A 22747-nucleotide genomic window follows, 5' to 3' on the forward strand; every position below is an offset into this window, starting at 1 on the left:
AACCTCCAAGCCGTTTGTCAGCAGACAAAATAATTCTGTATGAAATGCTCCCAACAAGCAGCCCTGGGCCAGGAGAAATGAGCTGGAGAAACACCCATTCCCTTTTTCCACAGGGATATGGTGGATACGCCAGGCTGAACACCAAAGGTTAATTGCTCTGAGTAATATTGTAGCATTTAATCCTGGTGCCAGACGAACTGAGACAATATTGACCATGGTTCAGCCAACATCAGAATGCAAACACAAATGAAAACCCAAGTCCTTAGGCAGAGAGAGTCCAAGCAGGAATCTGAATATCCAGAAAGAGCAAGCAAGGCCGGGCAATCCCCTCAGAACTTAAAATTTGCGACCCATATGCCAGCGCTTTACTACTAGCAGTGTTGTGTGCGCTGGGCCTTTGCACATGTAGCTCTCTGTGCTAGAAGCAACTTTCTCCACCCCTCCAGACCCCTGATTTTCACCTGACCAATGCCACGTTTTTGTTCAACTCTCATGTGTAAGATGCTTCCTTCCGGAAGGCTTTCTCTCCCCCGAGGCAGAGCTAGGGTGTCTCCTCCTCAGTCTTGTATTCCCCCTGCTGTTTGAACACTTTTTTTTTTTCAGTTTATACACATGCGTTTCTCCCTGTTAGTCTGTGGCCCAGACAAATCTATACTTTTTGTGTCTTTGTATCCTCTTGTAATCTGAGCACTTACCACAAGGCCTGGCATGTGATAAGTGCTTAATAAATGTTGAAAGCAAAGAAGAATGGATGGATGAGTGGCTGGATGATGGCTGGAGGGAAGCGTGGATAACTGGGGAAATGCACGGTTGGGTATTTGGATGGGTGGGTGAGTAGGTAAGTGAATGGATGGTTAAGGGGATGACTGGATGGATGGGTGAGTAGACAGATGGACAGATACCTCTAGGAGGCAGCTGATGAAGGAATGACAAAAGCTTCCATCTTCTGGAATTCAAAGAAATCAAGTCTTCTCCCAACTGTAATTGACCCACAGAATTCTGTAGAAGAAGGTACAGGCCCCACTCCCCCTTTCTCAGAATGTAAGTTGTCTTATTTTTAGACACTTGTTCTCCTTCAAGGTAGTCTATTTGCTAATTGTAAGCAGATTTCACCTGGATAAAGATATAGTTCAATACGGGTCACATCTATGATTGATCCTGAGAGCTGAAACCACAGCCGCCCTTGTTCCTAAGGAAAAAATGAACACTTCTAGGGGTTTTCTATTCCAGCCCTCTGGCAGGGGAAAGCCACTGGAACACTACTGATTTCTTAACTTGTGAGGGCTATGGGGTTTGAGGGGGCAAAACTGTAGTGAAGTTGGTTGTTGATCTGAAGGGCAAGCAATTCCAACTATTACAAGTAGTATGAGACCTGGGTTTGAATTTCAGCTCACTTCTAGTTGTGAGAAAACCTGGCTAAATTTAACTTCTCTAAGCCTCCTTTTCCTCATCTGTAAAACAGGCAGTAGGAATAATTGAGAAACAGTATGAAAGAATATCTCAAAGAGTTTTGTCGGGATTTGAAAAAACTAGCACATTGTAGCGATTGTTCAGTCAATAATAGGTTGACATAGTAGCTGGTAGGTAGAAGTAACCCAAGTAGTAATACAAATATTTTCAATTCAATTAAAAAATGATTAATAGTACACTAGGATTTCACAAATTATGGAATACTTACCAGTGGTGATAGAGAAAAATCTTTACATTGTAAATAAAACGAGATTTATATAGCATTAACTCACCAAGTAAGCAAGTGGCAAAGTTATTCCCTGTGAAACTTTCTTTCAGTTACGAATTACTGCTTTTAATTTGTCAAGGAGGAAATCTTAGTTTGATGCCGGAAGTTCTTTAACATCTTTTAACAGAACGAGCAGGACTCAGGTGTGGGTCTTAGGCAGGTAACAGGATCTAGCTAGAATGTATGACCCTTCTTTATATTTGTTTGAAGTTTATTTTTTTAATGTTACTTTTCAATTGTGGGAAGTAATATTGGTTTTCCTTTTATGGTAATCATGTCCAATTAAAAAAAATACATCAAATAAAATTGTGAGTCAATTTAAAAGAAACATATAAGTGATAGTTTAGTTGGCATAAGAGGTATGGCAAAAAACCAAAAGTGAGTAACTAAAGTTTGGAAAACCCTGCAGGAGGAGGGAGAAAATACAAATATGGCCATATGGATAATGTTTAAATCCACCTATGAAAAACTTGCCATCTTTTTTCCTAACCGTCTGTTTTAATCTGTCAGAGCAGTGTACATTATAGCTCCTAAGAGATGGCTTTTCTCATATTCTCAGCTCTAGCTCTTTAGAGAGGCTAAAATAGCCCAGATGCCTAAACACTGCACGTGGTGAGTTGAGAAATCTCCTTCTCTCGAGGGAAGGAAAAACACTCACAAAGCTCAGCTTAAAGCTTCTGCCTAAATGCAAGAGGAAGATGGATGGACACCATCTGACAGCCTTGTTGGGATTCGCAAACTCAGGTGTCTACAGTTCAGAGAGACCCAGGGCATGTGATACACATGTTGGAATAAACTCTCCATCTAAAAAGAGCTCGATGCCTGGGCATTTTTCCACAGGTTTTTTTAAAAAAAATAATATGTTTTAGATGAAAAAATCATACCTGCTGCTTTAAACACACATGCTTTGCATACTAAGTATATGCAACTATATTTATATACATATAATATATAACATATTATACATTGCATTAAATGCATTGCATTAAAATGTAGTATATCAAATTACATTAAATATATTTCACTTTCACAAGGATACTTACAAATGGAGACAATGGGGTCTCCTACTCTTCTTTTTGGTACTTTTGATAGAAACTTGTGCATAAGAAACAGTTCATGGTTCTTTTAAATTTACCCTAAGAAAAAATGGCAGCATGAGGGTGAGGATAAATGGCAAACGATGCTGGGACTCAGGGCCAGAGAAAGAGAGAGGGAGATGGAGGTCGGGGTAGGGGGAGAGAAGGGGACCAGGGTGAATTGAAACTTGAGCAAGGAACATGGCTCTTTGAAAGGTACAGCCGGGCTTCCCTGTACTGTAAGAGGGATTAAGAGTGGTTAAGAGTCCGCCTGCCAATGTGGGGGACACGGGTTCGAGCCCTGGTCTGGGAAGATCCCACACGCCGCGGAGCAACAAAGCCCGTGTGCCACAACTACTGAGCCTGCGCTCTGGAGCCCGCGAGCCACAACTACGAAGCCCTTGCGCCTAGAACCCGTGTTCCACAACAAGAGAAGCCACTGCAATGAGAAGCCCGCGCACCGCAATGAAGAGAAGCCCCTGCTCACCGCAACTAGAGAAAGCCCACGCGCAGCAATGAAGACCCAATGCAGCCAAAAATAAATAAATAAATTTATTTAAAAATAAATAAATAAAAGGTACAGCCAATGTCCAATCCCTGTCAACAGTGATGAGAGACTACTTCCTAGCCCTTTCCAAGTTAGAACTGTGAATTTTCGTATGCAATTCCCTGATTATTAAATTAATTCCTGCTTTTAAAAAACACTCTTCCCTTTACCCATTCCTCTGTCGATGGACACTTAGGTTGCTTCTATGTCCTGGCTATTGTACATAGTGCTGCAATGAACATTGAGGTGCATGTATCTTTTCGAATTATGGTTTTCTCCAGATATATGCCCAGGAGTGGGATTGCTGGATCACATGGATAAAGAAGACGTGGTGCATATCTACAATAGAATATTACTCAGCCATAAAAGAAACGAAATAATGCCATTTGCAGCAACATGGATGGACTGAGAGATTGTCATACTGAGTGAAGTAAGTCAGACAGAGAAAGACAAATATATGATATCGCTTATATGTGAAATCTAAAAAAAAAAAAAGGTACAAATGAACTTATCTACAAAACAGAAACAGAGTTACAGATATAGAAAACAAACCTACGGTTACCAGGGGGTAAGGGGGGAGGGATAAATTGGGAGATTGGGATTGACATATACACACTACTATATATAAAATAGATAACTAATAAGGACCTACTGTATAGCACAGGGAACTCTACTCAATACTCTGTAATGGCCTACATGGGAAAAGAATCTAAAATAGAGTGGATATATGTATAACTGATTCACTTTGCTGTACATCTGAAACTAACACAACATTGTAAATCAACTATACTCCAATAAAAATTAAAAACAAAAAAACAACACTCTTCCCTCTGACAACATCAGGGAAGGTTAATCACTAAGATTATGGCCCTCATGCCACTTATTTCCACCTCTGCCTTGGTTGAGTAATGAAAGCTGATCAGGAAGGAGGCCGAGTCCTGGAAGATAAACGGAACTGGGTGTCAATTGTTTTGGCAGTCGACAAAGAATAAAGACAAATGTCCAATAAACATGTGACAGCATTTTCACCCTCATGTTCACTAAGGCAGGAAAAATTATGAGATGGCATACTGATGAGAGGTCATCTTTTTTCACTAAGCAAACACAAAATAATTTTTTTAACTGTGAATGCCCAATTTTCACCTGGATACAAAGAATCTGTCCCTCTCACACACTGATTCATTCATTCATTCATCTGTGGAAAAACAGAGTATAATCATGAGTGTTGGCGACCCAGTCCCTGGCCTCACGGAAGGCCATTTAGTGGAGAGGAATTTGGCCATGTGTATCAAATGCCTTTAAAACATGACTATCCCATTGATCCCACACTTCAACATCTGGGAAATGCTTCTACGAGAAAAATCTAGGAAATGACTTCAATAATACTGCTGCAAGGATGTCCATCTCTGTCATGTGTATAATAGTGGAATATGTCAAACACTTAAATGTACAGCATGGCCAGTAGTTAATTCATCTGGGGCATGGCTACTCAGAGACACTCCAAACCCTATTTTAAATGACATATTTGGCAGGATATACAGTGATTTTTAAAAAAAGATATCTTAGCTTCAAAACAGTATTTCAGAATCAGTAATGTTTGTGATATTGACATGGAATGAGAGAAATACCAAAAGAGAGTATTTCTCAGTGATAGGGTTATGGATTAGTATTCCTTTTATACGTTTGCTCCCTGCATATTTTATAATGAGCATCTATTCCTTCTGTAATGAGAAAAGAGAGGAGCAGTTTTTGAAGTTTTGTTCTCTAGAACCCTTTTAAACTGTTAAAAACTACTGAGGACCCCAGAGTGCTTTTATTTATGTGGATTAGAGCTACCAAAATTTGCCATATTAGAAATTAAAGCTAAGAATTTAAAAAATATTTATAAATTCATTTTTTAAAAAATAATAAACCCTTTCCATGTTAACAAAAATAACATTTTATGAAAAAGAACTCTTTTTCCAAAAGCTTCCAACAAAACTCTTTGGTTTGTTCCAAAACTGAAAACAAAAGGCAGAAATAATGGTACAGTTTTTCATTTTTGCCAGTCTTTTAAATTTCTGCCTTCCGAGAAGACAGCTAGATTCTCATATCTGCTCTACTTCAATGTGTTTCCATATGTTGCTTTGGTTAAAGTATAGGAAGAAAATCCAGCCCCACACAGTTCTGTAGCTGGACAAGGAAGAAGTATTTTAACAGCCTCTTCAAATAATTGTGGGTAGTGTGCCATGATGCCACGCCAAAACTTGACAAAGGACAGTTTCTTAAGGTTAGTTGTAGTGTGAAATCTGAAACCATATAATGAACTTTTTATTGTCTCTATAGATGTGAGAGGATGAGCGAGAGAAAGGCAAATAGCATCTTAGTGATATTATGAAGACTGTGTAACCTTTTGGCCCACCTGAAAGGCTCAGAGACATCCACAGATTCCTGGACCACACTTTGAGAATCGCCATCATAAATTATCCACAAGAAAGTGTGTAGCTCCTACCAAATGTGAAATAGATAGCTAGTGGGAAGCAGCCTCATAGCACAAGGAGATCAGCTCGGTGCTTTGTGTCCACCTAGAAGGGTGGGATAGGGAGGGTGGGAGGGAGATGCAAGAGGGATTCACTTTGTTATAAAGCAGAAACTAACACACCATAGTAAAGCAATTATACTCCAATAAAGACGTTTTAAATTAATTAATTAATTTTTAAAAAAATTATGTAGCTCTAGGGTGTCATCCTAGGAGAGTTGGAGTGATAGCTCCATTTTTTTGTTTGTTTACATTTGTTTGAGTAACCTTTTGAATTATTTTTTTCACTTTTTCCCATGTGCATCTCAATTTAAAAAATCAACTTTCCTAAGGTCATTATCATAGATTGGTTCCATGGGATGCAGACTCTGAGATGGAGATTTGCCTGTCGGGAGTTTATTGGGGTGTGCTCTTGTGAACCACTCCTGGGGTTGGGGGGGGCGGGGTAAAGGGGGCGGGACTGGGCAGAGGGAGAAGGGAAACACTGTCAATCCGACAGGGAGCTCTGGAGCTGAGCCCACCTTTCAGGGCTGTCCCCACTGAAGCAAGGTGACCAGGTCTTTATATGTACACTAACCAGTCATAGGATGCTGACTGCCCAGGGAAGGGCTGATCTGAGGCAGAGCAAGTTCCAGAGAGAGAAAGAGCCATCCACAGCCAGCCCTTCCAGAAGCTGGGACCGAGCGCTCAGTCCTGGAGGGGGCGTCCGGGCAGGCCTTGCAGCATTCCCTGCAGCCACGTGGCTAGTTCAGTGCCAGAGCTGAGATTAAACCCTGTCCTTCCATTGGACTCTGGAGCCTCTGTAAAGAGACTCTCTGAACACTCTCCTCATGTAATGAAGTCTCTATCCATCCATCCATTGCGGATGACGACCAAAGCAGAAAATCCTAAGTTAACGGCGTAAGAAGAAAGGGTGGGATCTGCACATCACCCTGTCCTGCACAAGTACAGTTGGCCCCGGGCTCTCTGCTCCTCTCGCGGTGAGAATCTGATCCACTTGTCGTTTGCAAGCATGATAAGCAGGTCCATGTGCGATTTGCTCTGGGCTCTCGCGGGATGGATTCTGGGAAAATGGAGGACTTTTCCCGAAGATTCACACACTTTCCCCATGGTGATGGGAATAAGCTAACTGGCCAGGAAGGGGAAAGGAAACCGTAGAAATTATGCCTTGAAAGTGTCACCTGAGTCTGAAGTGCTACTATTAAGAAAGTGAAATAATCGACGTAGGGATATCCACGCCCATCTATAAGATTGGAGATGGGGGTACCCAGCTACAGGGGCTACAGATACCTCTTACACCCACACGGCCGTAATGAATACAGTAACGGCCTGTGTCTCTCTGACACAGTAACCTTTTCTCTATTCTGGAAGTCCCCACAGAAGGAAATCTCTAGTTGCCATCTGTGTCGTCGTTCGTGTTTGCTCTAATACAGAGGGAGACCTGAGGTGGTTTTCTGACACTCCTGCCCAGGAAACCCCGTCCACCTTTCTGAAAGCAGGAAAAGAAAACAAAACAAACCCTGCCTGCCCTCCGATCTATGTTCTCTGCCTCTTACTTCATTCAGTGTGAGCAGGAAAACCCCACGAGAAATCACACAGGGAGGGAAAATTATTAGCACCTCATAATACCGTATTTCCAACTCTATTTGCAGAAGTATTTACAGATGCTTCTAATTTAAAACAGCTTTCTGACTGAAGTCTCTGAAGCACAGTACATTGACAACAGTACGATATTTAGACAGTTTTATCCTATGTTCGTGGTAATGAAGTCTTGGAACGAGCTAGGAAGATGGGAGTCCTGTCCCCTTGCCATCCTCAAGAACAGGGGTTAGCAGGGAAGCCATTAATTCTAACGATTAGAAGAAAGAAACAAATGACTAAAATTGTGGGAATCTAACATGGTGTTTAATTTCCATGCCAGTCCGTGTAGATTGTGCTCCTTCTCGGCAGCCTCTCCGTAGCTGTGCGGGTCCTCCTACGGCCTTTATGTCCCTGTAGACTCTGAATAAGCATGTGGGTGCGGAGACCACTGCAAAGCTGGTGTTGGAGGCTGGTCTGCAGAATCAGATGGGTTAGACTGTGTGAACTCCCTTACCCCGTCCATGCTCAAAATCTAGCTCCCAAGTCTAGACTAGGATCCATGAGGTCAAGATCTCCCTTCTCATCAGTGCTGTCATATAGAAGCTAATGTCATCCCTTTCTTTCCAAACCCTTCCGAACCATACTTTGTGCCAGGCAGTATGTGAAGTATTTTCTCATTTGAAATAATCAAATTATCTCATTTGATTCCCACAAGTCAGGGTGCTGCTGCCAATACCCCCATTTAGCAGACGATAAAACTGAAGCACAGAAAGGGCAATCTACCTTCTCAAGGTCACACAGCCAATCAGCTCCCGAAGCCAGGATTCTTTTTTAGACTGCATGGCTCCAGAGCCTGGGTTTCTAATCAAGGCTGGGCCCTGGATTTAGCCTTTAACTGACTCCAGTGTCAGTCTGTAGTTCAATTTGGAGCAAGACATTTGTCTTCTCAGAACCTCTGTTTCCTCCTTACCCAAGTAGATACCTCTTATGTCATATGATTTTACTAAGGAGCACATCAGGTAATGTACAAGAAAGTGATCTGAAGAATGCCAAGTGAAGAGTGGACACATGTATTAGATTTAGTGTCTCAGCCAAAGCAGGATGGGCATGCATGACCACACTGTGATGTCTGGGTCATTCCCCCCTCTGGGTCAGTGATCAAAAACACGGCTGAAATCAGCTCAGAATGAGTGAGAGGCCTGCAGGTAGAAAGGAGGAGTGTCTGCAGTGCTGGCCGGAGGAGGCCTGGAAAAGTTGCCAGGGAGACTTCAGATTTCCGATTTCCGATGAATCTTCAGCAGAGGGACCAGCTCCAGTCCAGATTCCAGGAAAGCAGTTTGATAACAGGAGCTGACAACTTCATGAGTTTGTAATATTTGAAGAGGGGTGGAGATGGTAAAGAAAGATTAAGAGGAGAACCAGGTCATGAGAAGTGATGATGAACACCACCTAAAATATGCCTGGCCAGGAGCAACTCCTGCCATGTGGACGGTCAGAAGTGAATTCTTCCACCAAGAAGTCTGTCAACTCACTGCTACCTCCAGCCAGTGCCCTGAGCTTGGTTTAACACTCTGTGGTCACCGTCTTGAAATTATTAACAATTTTATATTTGAACTCGTGTTGTGGAAGCAAAATTGGATGGGACAACCTATTAGAATGGTCAGACCAGAACACTGACAACATCAGACGCTAGTGAGCGGACTTCCCTTCCCTGGTGGCACAGTGGTTAAGAATCCACCTGCCAATGCAGGGGACACGGGTTCGAGCCCTGGTCTGGGAAGATCCCACATGCCGCTGAGCAGCTAAGCCCGTGCTCTACAACTACTGAGCCTGCTCTCTGGAGCCTGTGAGCCACAAATACTGAACACACACGCCACAACTTCTGAAACCCATGCACCTAGAGCCCGTGCTCTGCAACAAGAGAAGCCACCGCAGTGAGAAACCTGCGCTCAGCAACAAAGAGTAGCCCCTGCTCGCCGCAACTAGAGAAAGCCCGCATGCAGCAACGAAGACCCAACGCAGCCAAGATAAATAAATAAATAAAAATGCTGATGAGGATGTAGAGCAACAGGAACTCTCTTAGATCGCTCGTGGGAATGCAAAATGTTGTGACCAGTTCGGAAGACAGTTTGTCAGTTTCTTATGAAAGTAAACATGCTCGTACCATGTGATCCAACAATCATACTCCTTGGCATTTACCCAAAGGAATGGAAAACTTGTGTTCACACAAATACCTGCACATAGATGTTTATAGCAGCTTTATCCACAATTGCCAAAACTTGGAAGTCACCAAGATGTCCTTCAGAAGGTGAATGGATAAATAAACTTGTATATCCAGACAATGGAATATTATCCAGCGCTAAAAAGAAATGAGCTAGCAAGCCATGAAAAGACATGGAAGAAACTTAAATACATATTTCTAAGTGAAAGAAGCCCATCTGAAAAGGCTATAAACTGTATGATCCCAACTATATGACATCCTGGAAAAAGGAAAACTATGGCGACATTAAAAAGATTAATGGTTTCCAGGGTTAGGGGGAAGGAAGGATGAATAGGCAGATCACAGAAGATCTTTTGGACAGGGCATTAGTCTGTATGATACTACAATGGCGGATACACATCATTGTACATTTGTCCAAACCCATAGAATGTATAACATCAAGAGTGAACTGTAATCAAAACTATGGATTGGGGGTAATTATGAAGTGTCAGTGTAGGTTCAGTGAATGAAACAAATGTATCACTCTGGTGTGGGATGCTGATAGAGGGGGAGCCCTGCATGTGTGGAAGCAGGTGGCATATGGGGAATCCCCATACCTTCCTCTCAATTTTGCTGTGAACCTAAAACAATAGAATCTTTAAAAAACATCTGATGGAAAAGGCGGCAGGTACGTGAGCAGAGGAAGCACGGCACACACGCCTGCTGCCTGTTGCTGCCTGTTCACAGATAGCATTCATGGTGCCCCACAGGAAGAGAATCCCAGGGGACCGTGATGGGTGGGTGTCTAGCAAGCCTCAAGGTGAGTATAAAGTACAGTGTGTTGTAGCTACAGCCGAGTTTGTAGGGGCGCTGGCAGCCCTGAGAAGCCACAGTTTCCATTCAAATCAGAGATTGTCTCGAATGCAGACAGAAGGCGATGCAGTCTAAGAAGTATGAACAACAGAAGAACCCTATTGCATGAGTTGTTACTCAGGTTACCTCGCTGCCAATGTGCAAAAATGATGACTTAGAAAAGGAAGGATGGAGCAACCAGTAGCTTCTTTTCCTTTCCACCCTTCCTTACTCCTCCATAAACTGAAGGTACACGGTGTTGGTAGAATGCATGCGTGTCTAGAAGCAAAATCAAAACAGCGGAGTCAGTTTGTGTGGCTTTTACTCTGCTTTAGTAAAAAAAGGAAATACGAGTGTGTGATGTGGGAGATTCTGCACAGGAGTTCACTGCATTTAAAACCGATATTGCACAATAGAGTATGAATGGTAAAACTCACGCTAATAACTTTTTAAATTTTTCTTTCCTTAGAGTGACTTAGAATAGCAAATAAAATACATAACACGTAGCGAGAGACAGTGGAAGAAGGGAAAGCGCTTTCTATCTCAGGATGTCTACCAGTACTATTTCCTGCTTTTAGAGCGAGGGGCTCAACATTTTCCTCTTGCACTGGGTCCTGCACATCATGTAGCCAGCCCTGCCCACATTACCACTACTCAGTAACACTCGAGGAGATTCTAAGATACACCAGCCACAATGCCAAGTGTCCTGCCTGATGTTCCTTCGTGGCCCGAGTCACTCACGGCCCTAAACCTCATATAATTAATTCTCCCGTAAAACAGATGCCAAACTCCTAATCATGGCGTGGACGTAACTGAGATGGGTGGATGTGAAATGCTTTGCAAAGAGTAGAATGCCATCCATGGGGCACTTATTGTCATAAGTAATGATGGGGGGGGGCGGTCCCATCAGGAAGTGCTTGCCCAGCACCTCTTCGACGGCGGGGAGGTGGTCACCCCGTTCTGCAGGGTGCTGAGAGTCGGGATACAAAAACCAGCACCAAATCAGCTCCAAGGCACTGGCAGCCAAGAGGGGTGGCAGAGACTGAGGGGGGCGGAGGGCAAGCTGCTTGTTCCACTCAGCAGCTGGTGACGTGTGAACCCAGGGTCCGGGAGCCCAGGCCCTTGACCCCCAAGGCCAGCCTGCCTCTGTGCTTGTGTCCGCACTGTGTGCGCGCCTGACAGCTGCTTAGCAATTGGGTTTATTACATTCCAGATTTAAAGGTACAGTGCTGAGCTGAACTTGAGGTTATAGACCTAATTATGGTGCATCCAGCTGTGAATTCAGTTTTTATTTCAATAGTATTTTTGTCCCTTAAATGTGGCTTTCTGAAAGGGGCCTTCTCCAGCTCTCCCTGTTTCTCTCTCTTAGCAGCCTCGGCTTTTGTTTCATAATGAGGATCCTACTCTGTGACTCTATTTGTAGGACTCTGTGTTTAATTATAATGAGCCCGGGCAGGGTGGGGACAGGGCCTCTTTTCCTCACCACTCTAAATGCAGGCCTATATATAGCCCAGTGCTCAACAAGTATTCATGGTGGGTGCTTGGATGTGCATATTAATGAATAAAGCCACAATAATTACTAGTTTGTATTTCTCCTGAATGTTTTCAAGAACACTGAATAATATAACTTATCATGTTTCCCTTTTTGCAATGGCTATCAGGAGGCTCAAAGCCACATCTGTGAAGCCTTCATAGCAAGTTTGTAAATCCACATGCAGATTTATATGTGGTGCTGGTCCCATTTGCTGTACGCACTCTTATTTTTCTATCTTCTTTTGTTATCTTTTTATTTATGCTCTCATACTGCCTTGCATATGTCTTTCTAAGACACCTTAGTAAATATCCTTGCTGGAATTAAATAAAATAAATAGCCTGTCTGGAATTTCTGGCCTGCAGAGAAAAAGAATGCCTTTTCCAATGCCGTGCTCTGTCTCCAGAGCAATAAGCCACCCTTAGGTTACCTGCCTTCCAGTATCCAAAGCCCTTTGGGAGTGATGTTTATGTGACTGGGGGCGGTGCAGTAGGTGAGATGTTATTTCCTCCCGATTAGGTGGTTAGGTGGTGGCGGAGGGGGTGTTCCAGAAAGAGTGAAGGTGAAAGGCAGACAGAACGGTAAAACCTTACAGAACGTGTTTTCCCTGCTCTGCCCATGACCCGTGGTTACCGGGGAGGGGAATTAGCTACCCAGGTCAACCCGAGCAGCTGCGGCCGGTGAGGGCAACCAGACAGGATGCTTGTGGTGCCAGGGAGGCATTAGCACAAAAGAAATCAGGTACTCGGGTTTTATTGGAGAGGTGAGGACAGCCCCTGAATCCAGGAAGAGAACCTGCTTCTATAGGGCAGTCGGGGAGAGGAGGGCTCCACCCAGACTTGTGTTTGCCCTGCTCTGTGTATTCAGCCAGCAGGCTGCGGACGAGGAAGCAAAGGGCAGGGAGCCGCCGGGCTCAGTTGACAGCCTGGCACTGGGCAGCACCAGCTGGAGACACAGCGCTCCAAGTAAAAGCAGCTCCAGGTGACACCAGAGGACAGAAGACACTCCCACCAGGGGCTCAGCAGGTAATTGCTTCCAGATCCTTTAAGCGTGACTGGAGGGTTTGTTGTTTGTGGCAGGCAGTGAAATGTAGAAGCCAGGGGTCAGAGAGGGTTGCGCTTGACCCCGGCTCTGCCGCTGAGTCACTGCGTGGCGTTGGGTATGTGAGAGCCTCAGTTTCACCATCTGTGAAATGGACCCAAAGATAGCCTTACCTGAAAGGATACAAAGATTAAATGGCAATGTGGGCAGTGTCAAGTTCAAAGCAACAGAAACAGCTCCTATTTGCATGGAACAGTGGAGCGTCATTTCAAGTGTAAAACTTGGGGGAAAGTCAGCAGGTGGAAGGGTATTCTGTGTGATTTGGGGACCACCATCAGGACAAGAATCCCCCATAGTAAAGCCAACTTTGAGTCTGTGTCTAGGGCCATTGTCTAAGGAAGTAAAGGAGACAGGGAGAAGGACTCCCCGAGTGCCTTTTGTGAATCCTGCTGTTCACATAAATTGTCCTAGTTAACATTCAAGACTGCCCCTTGAGGTAGGTGCTGATTCAAATCCCAGCAGCACAACTGCAGAAATTTGCATTGCCCTCAGAAGTTTTCCTGCTTTGAAGAGTCATGGTGACGAGAGGGTGGGACCAGTCTCAGTCCCACCTTGGGCTGCCTGGTTGCTCTGGGGCGGGTGACTTCACTCTCTGGGCTTCAGTTTCCTCAACTATAAAATGGGCATTATCATAGTACCGAGATCAAAGTGACAGCCATGAGAGCTGAGGAGACCAACGCATGGGAACACCTGTGCGCTTGACACGTTAGCTGGTATTTTTGTTGTTGTTATATCATCATCGCCGTCTGATAATTAGGAAAATGAGGTTGGAGGAGGGCGTGGGTAGGAACTCCTTCTAGAGCTCACAGAAAGGAAGTTGTGAAACTGGGATCCGATCAGGGCCAGAACTTCAGTGAGAGGAGTGAGGCACTCCTGGGTGCAAAATTTAAGAGACACCAAAAAACTCAGTTTTCGAGATAAATTATATTTTAAGGCAATGGTTTAAAATTTTAAGATCAATGCCAAAACTCCACTGTGAACAAAGTAGCAACATATTTAGTAAAGATAGGATCAGTCCCAGCACTAACTTTGGTTTTTTTAAATATTGTGGTGAAATATATCGTCTGTCTTGATGGCTGAGTTTTCTGGTGCCCCTTAAATTTTACACCAGGGGGCACCTGGCCCCATCCTCATGGCACTCTGCGCCGATTGCACTGCCTTAGATGCCTAGGGTGTATAGATCCTTCCTCTCTCCCTAAATAAAAGGCAAGAGAGGGCTGTGCTAATGTAGTTTTCAATTTAAGGGGTCCCAAATCATGGTGGGTGTTTTTTCCAAAGGGTTCTGAAACTTGGGAAGGGTTGTCTTTTTAGGAAAAAGGCATGTGCTTCAGGAGAGTAATGGGCCTGGAAAAGCCCATCCTGGCTTGTTCCCAGTGATGGGGTTGCACAGGGAGAGGGTTGGAAAAGACCTGGGAGGGCTGCTCTCGGCTCCCACAGGCCTGCCCGAGCTGCTGGCGGGTTAAACATTTGTGGAGTGTCACCATGTCAGCAGCTTCTTTTGCTGCCCAGACCTGGGCCTGGACGTGGTTAAGGATCTGAGTGCCTGAGTCACGTGGAACCAGGTTCAACCTTAGCTCTGCCTCTCCAGAGCTTTCTTTCTGATCAGGATTACTTTACTCTCCTTTATCCATTTAATCAGCAAAGGTGAACTGAGGGCTCGCTCTGTGCAAGCAGGAAAAGCAAGGTGCCTGCCCTCATGGAGCGTATATTCTAGGGATGAAGGGCTTGCGTCACTAAGGCTCAGTTTCTTTATCTGTGTAATGGGGGAATAATGTGGGCTGCTGAAAGAGAAAATGGAGACAATGTAAATAAAGTGCCTGGCCCCAGGCACCTTGGAGGCAAAATTCAGGGAGGCACTCACTCTTAGGTGCCCATCTGCACCTACCCAACCTTGAGGGGGAAGCCTCCTTGTATTTTGCACCCGGATGCCTCTCCTGTCCCACCCTACTCCTGGCCCTGCCCAGCTCATGGTAAGCCTGCAGTTAATGTTACCTGCTATCTTTATCAGCTTAAAAATGGTTGATGCAACGCTCAGAATAAGATACTGAGCTCTGACCCTTCTAGGAACAACAATGCGTAGATGGATGCAAACACAATGGAGTGTTCCAATAGCAGGACATCAGTTACGAAGCGTTCCTAAAACACTCAGCGCCATTTTGATAAAGAAGCCCCTTCCCCTGGGCCCACATGGGCCCATGGCAGGGCGCAGGGCACAGGACTTGGGGAGCACAGAGACGGATGGATTTCAGTCCTCATGTGCTCCCTCGTTCAGGTGGCAGCCTGCACCACTGCACACTGCAGCCCATGTTCCCAGCACGGTGCTGGGGACCATGGGGAGATGCAGAACTATGGGACCTGGCAGAGCAGGTCTGTTCTCTTTACTCATCCTGACCCTGCCTTTGGAGTTGGGAGGCAGAGGGCTGCTGCTGGTGTGCCAGCCTGGCCATGTTGACACCGCCTTCAATGGGTGGTGAGAAGGGCCACAGTTGGCCTGCATTGCATTGCATTGATCAAAGGTGTTTCTGTTTACTTGGTGACTAATTCTGTCGCCATTCCACCATTCGAGGACCTCCTCCTTTCATTTAACAGTCACTTAGCTGCCGGCTGGTAAGGCAGCTGCAGGGCAGGTTGTACCATATTTGGTGTTTGATCTGTTCCCAGGAGGACGGCATACTGTTAAGCTGTAACTAAAATGAGGAGATGCTGGCGGTGGTGGGAGGGCTAGGAGGGGATAAAAGTGAAGGTGTCTAAGAGAACAAACTTGCAACGAGTCATAAATAAGCCATAGAGATCTAGTACACAGTATAATGAGTATAGAAAATAATATTGCTTTACAATTGTGTAATGTGATAAATATCACTACATCGGCAGTTACCTTGCAATATATAAATGTATCAAAGTAACGTGTTGCACCTTAAACTTACACAATGTTACACATCAAATTTATTCAATTAAAAATCTTTAAAATTAATTGATTAAATTAAATGAAGCCACATGAACACAAATCACTGGAGTAAATGAGGGATTCAAAGGAAACTTCCAGAATGGCCAATTTACTTGTGGATCAGACCACAGAGCTAATGGGATCATAACATTAATATGAGAAATAAATAGTAAAAACTAACATTTTCTCATCTGACTACTGCCAAGCCCTCGGGCTAAATCTTTCCAAAGATTATTGATGACTTCTCAATTTTTTATTCCTCACTTTAGATCTGGCTACATTCCTTGACTAGTTATGATTTTAATTTCTCACTGCAAAAACACATATGCAATAAATATTTAATATTCTATGTTGTATTAATAAATAAAATATAGCATAAGTTATATGGCAGAGGAGACAGTAAAGGTAAGAAAGTTAAGAGTTTGAACTCTGGAACGAGGCTGCCAAGGGTTAAGTCCTGATGTTTCTTCTTACTAGCTGATCATCTGTATTGGTCAGCTCAGGCTGCATAACAAAAATACCATAGACTGGGTGGCTTAAACAACACATATTTATTTTCTTACAATTCTGGAGGCTGGGAAGTCCAAGGTCAAGATCCTAACCAATTCTGATTTTGGTGAAAGTTTTCTTCCTGGCTTGCAGTCCTCACACCTCTGCCCTCTTGCTGTGTCCTCACGTGGGAGAGAGAGAGCAAGCTCTTAGGTGTCTCCTCTTATGAGGACGCTAATCGTAGAGGATTAGGGCCCCACGCTTATAACTTCCTCTAATCTATCTCTAAATACAGTCACATTGGGCTAGGGTTTCCACATGTGAATCTGGAGGGGGATGTAATTCAGTTCATAGCATGATCTTAGGCAAGAAATTTAGGGTCCCTGGGCTTAGGTTCTGTATCTGTAAAATGGGGACCGAAAGAATATCTGCCTCATGAAGTTCTTAGGAGGATATAATACGAAAAGCATAACAAAAATTAATACAGAAAAGTTAATACAGAGAGTTAATACAGAAAAGCATTCAGAGCAATACCCAGCATAGAGAAGGCACTGTAGAAATAGTAGGTGTTATTGTTTCTAAAGTATGGCACACTTTATTTACCATTTATAATAATAGCTAATCTTTATTCCTCAACTGCTGTGCACCAGCCAGTGGGCTAAACCCTGCATGAACTGCTTTCTTTTCAGCTCAGCCTCCACGTAGTGACATTGGGGCCAGATCACTCTCTGTTGTGGTGCTGCCCTGTGCATTGTAGGATGTTTAGCAGCGTCTCTGGTCTCTACCCACTGAATGCCAGTAGCAGCCTCCCATCTTGAGTCATGACCATTAAAAATGTCTCCAGACATTTCCAAATGTCCCTTGGGGGGCCCCCAGTTTGAGAAACACTGCTCTTGAATCATTGTGAGAAACAGAAGCATATTTCTAAGGAGAACTTTTTTTTTTTTTCCAGTGGTACGCGGGCCTCTCACTGTTGTGGCCTCTCCCGTTGTGGAGCACAGGCTCCAGACGTGCAGGCTCAGCGGCCATGGCTCATGGACCCAGCCGCTCCGCGGCCTCTGGGATCTTCCCAGACCAGGGCACGAACCTGTGTCCCCTGCATTGGCAGGCGGACTCTCAACCACTACACCACCAGGGAAGCCCCTAAGGAGAACATTTTAATATAATAATGTAACTCATCAAGAAATATGACAAGATCTGAAATATAAAATGTAAATATATAGTCCTGGATAAGTGGGACCAAATGCACCAGACATTATATAATTTAATATACTAGCTCTGTGCCTGCTACGTGCCTACCTCATTTAACCTTTCCCACACACTACTGTGATGTATAAAGATTGTTGGGTAAGTGTCACAACCTTCCTGTGCCTCAGTTTCTCAAAAAAAATGAGAAAATATCGAAAAAGACAAAAATGTTAATTCAAAAAGATACATGCCCTCCAATGTTCATAGCAGCATTATTTACAATTGCCAAGGCATGGAAGCAACCTAAGTGTCCATCAACAGATGAATAGATAAAGAAGTTGTGATACACACACACACACACACACACACACACACATTTATATACAATGGAATACTACTCAGTCATAAAAAAGAATGAAATTTTGCCATTTATAGCAACATGGATGGACTTGGAGAACATTTTGCTAAGTGAAATAAATCAGACAGAGAAAGACAAATACTGTATGATATCACTTATAAGTGGAATCTAAAAAATACAACAAACTAGTGACTAAAACAAAAAAACAAGCAGACTCACAGAGATAGAGAACAAACAGATTGTAGGGAGAGGGAGAGGGAATGGGGGAGGGGCAATATAGTGGTAAGGGGAAACGGTTATTATGGGATTATATGAAACCATGTGTGTGAAACTTTTGAAAATTGTAAAGCACTGTAGAATTTAAAGAGTCTTACATTCAATTAAAAAAAAAGAAAATTGAGAAAATAGCATCTAACCCAGAGAGCGGTTGCAAAAGGGCCAAGGGAAGTCAATACACACAAATCAGAAGTGCTCGGGGGCTTCCCTGGTGGCGCAGTGGTTGAGAGTCCGCCTGCCGATGCAGGGGACACGGGTTCATGCCCCAGTCCGGGAAGATCCCACATGCCGCGGAGCAGCTGGGCCCGTGAGCCATGGCCGCTGAGCCTGCGCGTCCGGAGCCTGTGCTCTGCAACGGGAGAGGCCACAGCAGTGAGAGGCCCGCGTACCGAAAAAAAAAAAAGAAGAAGTGCTCGGCACATAGGAAACACTCAGAACATGCTTATTGTTGTCACCGTTACGAATACTGTCATTTTCCACAAGAAAAATGCATTGAAAGGGCCCAGTGCTTGGCCCAGAGCCTCACAATCGTGGGGTTTACAGAGGCATGTGTCACTCCAGAGCTCTTTTTCATGAGGGGGAAGAGGGGGTGCCCAGAAACGGAGGAGAGTGATGGCTCCCCGCTCAGGCTGCCCTTCTACCCTCCTCCCGCGGGGCACGTGCCCCTCACTTCTCAACAACCAATCAGGAGGTGAGGCTGTCCAGGAGCAAGTGTGCCCTGCACCCCTATTCTCAGGGAAGGAAAGCCGGAGACCCAGGAGGTTTCTTTTGATTTTCGGGCTAACAAAACAGAGGGCTCAAAAAGGAGTGCGGGACTTCCCTGGTGGTCCAGTGGTTAAGACTCCATGCTTCCATTGCAGGGGGTGCAGGTTCCATCCCTGGTCGGGGAACTAAGATCCCACATGCCACATGGGCGGTGCAGCCAATAAAAAAAAAAAAGAAGTGCTTTGAAAGGGTTGTGAATGTTTTCAAATGCCCAGGCTGATTGTGATTTGTGGGACCTGAAAGCCAATGCCCTTTCTCCAGATGAGAATCTCGAGCCTGGTTCTGGGTACCAGGGTAGTCGGCCTCTGGAAGGGTCCCTGGCCTGGGGGATGCTCACTTCCCCAAAATATCCAAAACAGCACCTCTTGGCCTCAGCTCTCATGGAAGTCACCCAGAGATCTTGAAAATATTCCGATGCCGGGGCCCCACCCCGGGGAGTCTCATGGAATGGGTCTGGCTGGGGCCCGGGCCCGGGCATTTAAATCTCCAACGGTGATTCTAATGTGTAACCCAGTTTGAAGACTGGCCTCAAGGACACAGTCGGGAAGCGGAGAAGGAAAGGGACTTTCTCATCTGAATGAGCCCCATCCAAAGACTTACCCCATGTTCTCCAAATGCTGGGCCCTCAAACATGAGTCCAATTTCAAAAACAAACCCCTCTGCCATATGGAGGCTTGTGTTTAATGTGAGATAAGGTCATAAGAACAAAACAACTCACACCATCAGTTCATCAAAGAAGGGGCATTTTGACATCACCTTCAAACTTTTTTTTTTTTTTCCAAAATAAAACCTAGCTCTTTCAAAGAATATGTTTTTCTTGATGAAAAAACTTGTCATCTAATTTATGTTTCTCCTTTGTTGGAGACTGGAGGAAACTTCATCACAGACAGGAATTGTCATCTGGACCACCTGGAGCCTCGGTTTTACCGTCTGCTAAATGGGGATAAAAAGGGCCCTTGCCTCACAGAGTCCCCGACCTGGCTTCCAGGGTGATCAGCTTATCCTGGTTTGCTCAGGACTTTCCTAGCTTTAACAGGAAAGTCCTGCATCCCAGAATGCCCTCATTCCCGGGACAACCTGGTTGATGGTCCCCATCACGGTGTTTCCCCTTATGTGCCTGATCGTGAGAATCACCTGTGTGCATTTGCTAAAATTACAGATCCAGGGCCCCAACCTGACTTTTTGGTGAGACGATCATGGGAATCAGAAGTGCTACAAAGTTCTTTAGTTGATCATATCAGACAACTGGGGGAAAATGACTGAAAATCTCAGTGATGATCATGGTGATACTTCTAATCCTGAAGAACACCTTCAGGGTACTCACTGCGTGCCAGACCCTGTTCGGGGCACCTTCCACGTATTAACGCCTTAACTCCCATGAAACTCTTAAGTGTGTGCCCTTATTATCCCCATTTTACAGAAGAGGAAACTGAGGCCCAGTGAGGCTCAGTCACTGGCTCAGGGTCACTCCTTCAGTATGTAGCTGAGCAGGGATTCTCAACTTGGTGGTTTCTCTCCAGAGCCCACATTTTTATCCTGCTGCAGTGCTCTCCGCTTAGAATTCTTAGCACTGGGTTGGCACGTCATAAGGCAGATGTGATCATCATTATTGTCTTATTAGTTGTACTATCTTTGGGGCTAGAGGACTTGCCACCGTCTTGCCAACTTTTATCGGAAGGTTTAAGTGCTAAATGTAAAACCGTTTCCTTTGACCTCCCCAGACATTTTGACCTTGCCCTGGAGGCTGAATATGTTCATTTCTGCCGATACTGACATTGACCAATAGGTGGCAGTAACTGTTTTTGTCTCGTGGAAATCAGGCTCCTCGCAGAATTTGAAGGAAGGGCAGGAGCAATTTCACAACACATATGTTGTAACTGCTGGTGGAAAGCAATGTTATCTGAGTCCAAGTTGTCCCCGCAAAAGACGTGCAAATGGATTTTCCTTTTCTGAGTCCATTTGGCCTTGAATCTGCCAAGAGGCTCCTTAAAAGTGCAGTGATTGGGGTAATGGAACCCGAACTCGAACCCGAACTCTGTGGGTTGAAAAAATTTCTCTCCTGCTTGCACACATGACATCTCTCCCAGTCCAAAGATTTTTTCATAACCTCAAATATTTTTATTGAAGGTAGCCCCCAAATTGGACTAAATTTAGATTGAATAACAGGAACTTTGAAAGTTTGTAAATCTTTTGGTAAATAATTTTTAATTTTATAAAACCTGGATGATGGAGATGTCATCTAGTGTGTGTCCATTTTTGCAAGTGGCCTTGGTCGAGGAATTTAACCTACAAAGCTCAGTTTTCTCATCTGTAAAACTGGAATGATGATGCCACTGCCTTGTTGATTTGCTATAAGGAATGAATTCATTTACAGCAAGTAAAGCTCTTAGAACAGTTTCTCAGCACATCGTAAGCACTCACCAAATTTGTTGTTATTATTATTACTATCTTATCATTACTATGGTTAGAGTGTTGTTGTCATTATTTTTATACACAGTGGGTTCAAATCCTGGTCAGTCTCAATTTGGGCAACACTTAACTTCCCAGCTGCTTCAATCTCCTTATTTGCAAAATGGGTATATATGTGACCCAGGGTGATCTTGAGCAGAAGTGATAAACTTTGTAGAAAGGGCCAGACAGTAAATATCTTAAGCTTTGCAGGCCATATGGTCTCTGTTGCAACTACTCAACTCTGCCTCAGTACGTGAAAGCAGACGTACGTAGATAATACATAAATGAATGGGCATGGACGTCTTCCAATAAAATTTTATTTATGGATACCAAAATTTGAATTTCATATAATTTTAATGTGTCACAATCTATGATTCTTCTGATTTTTTCTCCAACCACTTATAAATGTAAAACCCATTCTTAGCTCACTGGCCATACTAAAACAGGCGGCAGGCTGGATTTGTCCCCCAGCTGTCATTTCCTGACCCTGGCCTTGAATATTCAATATTATATTCATAAAGTCCCATTTATAGATGAAGTGATGGCCTATTGTAAGTATGTATATCTCGGATTTTATAAATAGAAAATATTGCAACATAACTAGTGTCCTGTATGTTTTAGCACTGCTCAGCCTGATTACATGTTGTAGTTAGTAAACATATATAATCCCCAGATTCTACCAGGTTCCCCCAAGAAAGCCCTTTTCTGGCCTCCCCAATTTCTGATTACTTGAGTCTATTACCAGGGCATAAAAACTCATACCATGGGCCAGAGGCCCATGGGAATCCTTGGAGATGCACTGGCTGCTTTCAGCCAGAAAGCAAAAGCCCTGGCTGTTATTCTGGGAGCCATCAGGGCAGATGAGCCAGCAGCCAGGTCTTTGGAGACGCACGCTATGCTGGAATCGTTCGTGTGCGTGGAAAAGCTTTTAGGTAGTAAGGAAGCTTGGAGTGGCTGAAAGAGTCCCACTTCTGGAACCAGACATACTCTGGGTCAAATCCTCACTCGGCCATTTTCTGGATGTGTCCTGGGTGAGTTTGGGAGACTCAATTCCCTCCTTTACAAGGGGAGGTAATAATATGTGGGACATATTATTACCTCCCCTTGTAAAGTAATATGTGGAACATTCCAG

The 22747-nt window shown here is 44.2% G+C and overlaps 1 protein-coding gene across 1 annotated transcript in view; it reads left to right on the plus strand.

Annotated features, from left to right (window-relative positions):
* The first annotated feature begins 12924 nt into the window (after positions 1-12924).
* The window catches only part of BCAS1 (brain enriched myelin associated protein 1), a 106951-nt gene continuing 97128 nt past the window's right edge, over positions 12925-22747 (plus strand). Inside the window, exon 1 of the mRNA XM_027086956.1 lies at positions 12925-13068. The gene's annotated coding sequence lies outside the window, so the exon portion shown is untranslated. The remainder of the gene's footprint in view (positions 13069-22747) is intronic.

Source organism: Aethalodelphis obliquidens, unplaced genomic scaffold (genome assembly GCF_003676395.1).
Source record: "Aethalodelphis obliquidens isolate GAN/ISIS:26980383/991018 unplaced genomic scaffold, ASM367639v1 scaffold57, whole genome shotgun sequence".
Taxonomy (NCBI): Eukaryota; Metazoa; Chordata; class Mammalia; order Artiodactyla; family Delphinidae; genus Aethalodelphis; species Aethalodelphis obliquidens.